The 5041-nt window shown below is 41.9% G+C and overlaps 1 long non-coding RNA gene across 2 annotated transcripts; it reads right to left on the bottom strand.

The window, feature by feature from the left end:
* Positions 1-3093: 3093 nt before the first annotated feature.
* LOC135377004 (uncharacterized) lies at positions 3094-3950 on the bottom strand. 2 transcript variants are annotated; one of them, XR_010417971.1, is made up of 4 exons: positions 3833-3950; positions 3577-3713; positions 3321-3457; positions 3094-3212 (listed from the first exon to the last, which is right to left on the bottom strand). It is a non-coding gene; the product is annotated as an uncharacterized LOC135377004 (long non-coding RNA). The 2 variants fall into 2 exon arrangements; XR_010417970.1 differs by having other exon boundaries at positions 3094-3457.
* Between the last annotated feature and the right edge of the window lie 1091 nt (positions 3951-5041).

Raw genomic sequence — 5041 nt, 5'->3', positions numbered from 1 at the left:
TCTGATTGCTTTGGGCGAAATTTAGGGCTATGTGTTGTGTCATCCTCTGTTTCTTCGCCTCACCTTCTACTGTAATAATGAGTATATGGTGGGCGGATACATATTTTACAAATTGCAAGATGCATTTTTGGAGTTGGTGCCTCTTCGCTCTTTTGACCCCGGTGCGCCGAGCCCCAAACGTTGGTGTCAGTCTCTTAGCGGGACTTCCCGGGGGAGGCGGCGCCCCCCCTAGTTCATGTTCCGGGGGGGCAAGGGCCCCCGCGCCCCCCCGCAGTCGGCGCCTATGATTCATTATATTATTCAACGTCTTATGTCAAGTTTATACAACATCAAGTTTATTCAAGTTCAAGATTTATTTCTTGCACTTATGCGTTTCAGGATACAATGAACGTGCAGGGAGGTCGCAAAAGGCTACATTTATTGTTTTTTGACCTTGCTACAATGGCAATATATATTTTAGGAATGACAATGATCAGGTACGCTCTCTAAATTTGTAGCACTCAATTTTAGGTTGGAATGAGCAATGAATAGCAACTTCCATCCTGATATTTTCTCATATATGCTAAATTTTAAATTTAATGTGATCGAATATGTGATAATATAACAATAATATATAAGAATATAATATGTGATAAATGAATGTGATCAACAGTAGATGTAAACAACATGAGTAGCCAGAGAAGCAGGAGGAGCACGTTGCAAAAAATGCAGCTGCACATCTGAAACTCCAATCATTATCATCGTCATCTAAAAGGGAGTGTGGTAGCACTTCCGTGAAACCAGGCACGATTTCTGAAGATCTTCTATGACACTTTCCGCAGTTTGCACACTTTTCTGCAGCGTCAGACTCTCTCATAGGAGTTACTTTTCAGTAACGGTGACTCCCATCTTACATTTTAATGTGCGAGGGCTCTCTTGCACTACACATGTACGGTTTCCAAACTGCAACATGACGATTTGGAGCTTGAAACTCGAGCCCTGGTGTACCCTGTCTATGAAATGATACCAACTGAATCATGTCTGAAACGTGATGTTTAATGGAAGATGGCTTTCTTGGTTGTGCGTTCTGCGTGACAAAGATGTAACACGATATGCTTTTGTAAAGAAGATAAGTGATGTTATGCTCTATGAATGAAGAGAATATACATTTTTCAAGTTCAACATTTATTCTGGCATATACGCATTTCAAGATACAATGAATGTGCAGGGAAGTGACAAAACAATACATTTATTGTTTTGTGACCTCCCTGCAATGACAATATATATCTCAGGAATGACAATGTATACGTACACTATGCAAATTTACAAATTGCTTAATGCAAACAACACTTTGTTAATTTCAAGCTTTTTGCTCCCATCTAAGATATTCCTATCCTGGAGGAACTGCCACTTCGACACCATAAAATATTCAGTAGGTTTCACTCTGGCAGGCCCTGCCACTGCAAATTTCCTGAATTGAAACCCTTCAAACTGTGTCATAATCTTAAATACGTCAATATTTCTGCAAGTAGTTGACATGCTCGATGACACTCCTCCTGCAGCTAAGGCAACTAAAAAAAAAAAGAGTTCCAAGAGGCCGAAGGTAAACCTACAGCTGCACGAGTGTGATCAACAGTAGTGCATTCTCAATAAATAATTTTCTTCTTATAGCGTACATATGCATGCCTATTAACTGGAACAATTATCACAGTTCCCTGACAAGTTTTAATTTCTGAGAGTGTACTGTAGAGGCTGCTTAGATCAACAACAGTTCATACAAGGTATTATATACTGTGAATGCCTTTAAAAATCCCATGTGACACACATGCCTTTACTTTATGCAGGTGCTGTGGTAGTCAAAGTTTGTGGGCATTACGCAGGTTCTGCACCCATTTCTTGAGTATGTTGAGGCAGCTGTGAAGTAACCTGCATTGATAATGATTATTCCAATTTTTATGGTGCATCGACAACAAAGGAAATAATCCATCAGAACATTGGTTTGGGTGCAACCAGTTAAAAATGAATATGTTGTTTAATAAATGCATTGGACAAATGTTAAAACATCAGTTTAAAACATGGTTTACAATCCCTGTATCTTCTAAAAATTAAAAAGATTAAAAACTATTCTAAGAAGAAGTACAATCTCTAATTATTTTATTGCTGGGTGAAGGAGCCTAAAGTCTAAGGTGTGTTTCTGATGTGAACATGTAAGAAAATATGCAGAACTGAGAGAGTCTAACCACAGTGCGTGCACTGAGGTTGTTCCTTCCTGTAAAGTAGAAACCAGTGGATGAGGAACGTGATACTTACCTGTACACCCAGCCGTATCACACTGCGTAGATAATTCACTGGGTAGCCCTCATGACAAAACCTGTATTGAGAGACCACTTTTGCCTTAAAAACTGCTACAAATAGCACGACACGCTACAAATTATTACTATCGTAACAAGCTGACGATACAGCTCAGACACAAAGGCGTTATTCAAGTCGCGCCACACCACCGTTACGTAGGATTCTTTGTCAGAAATCAAACCAAGGCACAAAACAATACCAATAGATGAAAAATTGTGACAATCGTGGTCTCATTATGACGTAATACCGAACTTGTGCGCGAAAGTAATTCAAAGAAATGAATGTGGCACTTGCCTCCGCAAAGAACACCGTGTACCATGCTAGCAATGCATGCAAAAAAGCGCTCGAGTGCTCGCACATATATTGATGACAACACTACCTGTGTAGTGTAACATGTCCTTTCAAGCATATTATGCACTCAAACTGTATTTGCCGCCGGGTAAAATGCAAGTGTGCTCGATTGAACGTCGGAAGAGCGATCAAGCAACCTGCATCCAGTGTTCGTTTTGGGCAAAAAAACACTTCATAATGGTCAAGTAAATATACAGAATGGACGCCTATTTATTCCTTGATGAAGAGTGACTCACCTGTATAAATTTAGGCCCTGTAACCTTGCCAGTACGGTTGGTACGACCGTAATTGCAAGAAGTTGCCATGATCGCTGCGGCGACTGTTGTGGGTACAGTAAGATGGCGGCCGGTTTCTTCACGCTCGCGCTCCCTATCCGCCATCCAGCCTTTTACAATCGAGATCAGTGTTCAAATGCGAGCGGGCTCCAGTGGCGTGCTCGTAGCCTAGTCACACTGTCGTTGTCGTCGTTCACGCATTCATCCACGGCATCTCTTGCGAAGATTTCTGTTTGATGTGCACCTGCGAACGCACTTCGTCAAGTAAAAAGAATAGTGAATTCACGACTTTAAAGTTAAAATCTTTAACGGAATTTTCTATTTTGACGTCCACGATTTATTGAATGTAAATGCGTAACTAACGCTGTTGATGTTGTGACTGTATTGTTCAAATGCGAGCGGGCTCCAGTGGCGGGCTCGTAGCCTAGTCACACTGTCGTTGTCGTCGTTTATGCATTCATCCACGGCATCTCTTGCGAAGACTTCCGTTCGATGTGCACCTGTGAACGCATTTCGTCAAGTAAAAAGAATAGTGAATTCACGACTTTAAAGTTAAAATCTTTAACGGAATTTTCTATTTTGACGTCCACGATTTATTGAATGTAAATGCGTAACTAACGCTGTTGATGTTGTGACTGTATTGTTCAAATGCGAGCGGGCTCCAGTGGCGGGCTCGTAGCCTAGTCACACTGTCGTTGTCGTCGTTTATGCATTCATCCACGGCATCTCTTGCGAAGACTTCCGTTCGATGTGCACCTGTGAACGCATTTCGTCAAGTAAAAAGAATAGTGAATTCACGACTTTAAAGTTAAAATCTTTAACGGAATTTTCTATTTTGACGTCCACGATTTATTGAATATAAATGCGTAACTAACGCTGTTGATGTTGTGACTGTATTGTTCAAATGCGAGCGGGCTCCAGTGGCGGGCTCGTAGCCTAGTCACACTGTCGTTGTCGTCGTTTATGCATTCATCCACGGCATCTCTTGCGAAGACTTCCGTTCGATGTGCACCTGTGAACGCATTTCGTCAAGTAAAAAGAATAGTGAATTCACGACTTTAAAGTTAAAATCTTTAACGGAATTTTCTATTTTGACGACCACGATTTATTGAATGTAAATGCGTAACTAACGCTGTTGATGTTGTGACTGTATTGTTCAAATGCGAACGGGCTCCAGTGGCGGGCTCGTAGCCTAGTCACACTGTCGTTGTCGTCGTTTATGCATTCATCCACGGCATCTCTTGCGAAGACTTCCGTTCGATGTGCACCTGTGAACGCATTTCGTCAAGTAAAAAGAATAGTGAATTCACGACTTTAAAGTTAAAATCTTTAACGGAATTTTCTATTTTGACGTCCACGATTTATTGAATGTAAATGCGTAACTAACGCTGTTGATGTTGTGACTGTATTGTTCAAATGCGAGCGGGCCCCACTGATCTCTATGTATAAAGGCTGGATCGTGCATGGGACAGGGGCTCGTGGGGGAGAGACACGCATTCGGGCCGCCATATTGGGAGGCCCTAAAGCGCTGTGTCTGCCCATAGAAAACAATGGGAGGCAACAGAGATTGTGAATATTTATTGCGCTGCAGGCGTTGATCGTTGTTCGTCGTCACACAATTTTGTAAGGTGCCAGTATACTGATGTATCCTAACAGTGTTTTACAGGTGTCCTGCCGTTCGATTCTTAATTACGTTATGTTTTGCATTCCGAAACTAGACCGTCACTGCAGTGCAGCGCTGGGGATTGTACTACAGCACGTTTCCCAGCCAATATTTCAATAAGAAACGATGTGAGATTAACAACGACCATGTAATAATCTCCCGTGCTGCGTTGTGGACAAAAATTGTCCCACAAAGAACGGTCCCAGAAAGGATATACCCGCATGGCAGAAACAAATCGCCCCGTAGAATCACAGCCGTTGTTTTAGACAGGCGTATGCGTTGTGATTTATATCAAGCAAGAAAGGGTCTTTTAGTGAACGACAGTGGTGTGTTCGACGTAATGCCTCGCAAATATGGACACACCGAAGCACCCCAAACAATTACTTCACGCAATTATCACGCTTAGGCCAGTTAATCTAGG

Source organism: Ornithodoros turicata, unplaced genomic scaffold, assembly GCF_037126465.1.
Source record: "Ornithodoros turicata isolate Travis unplaced genomic scaffold, ASM3712646v1 ctg00001428.1, whole genome shotgun sequence".
NCBI classification, from domain to species: Eukaryota; Metazoa; Arthropoda; class Arachnida; order Ixodida; family Argasidae; genus Ornithodoros; species Ornithodoros turicata.
Note: the sequence above shows the minus strand (reverse complement) of the source record. Positions and strands in the feature narration are given on the sequence as shown.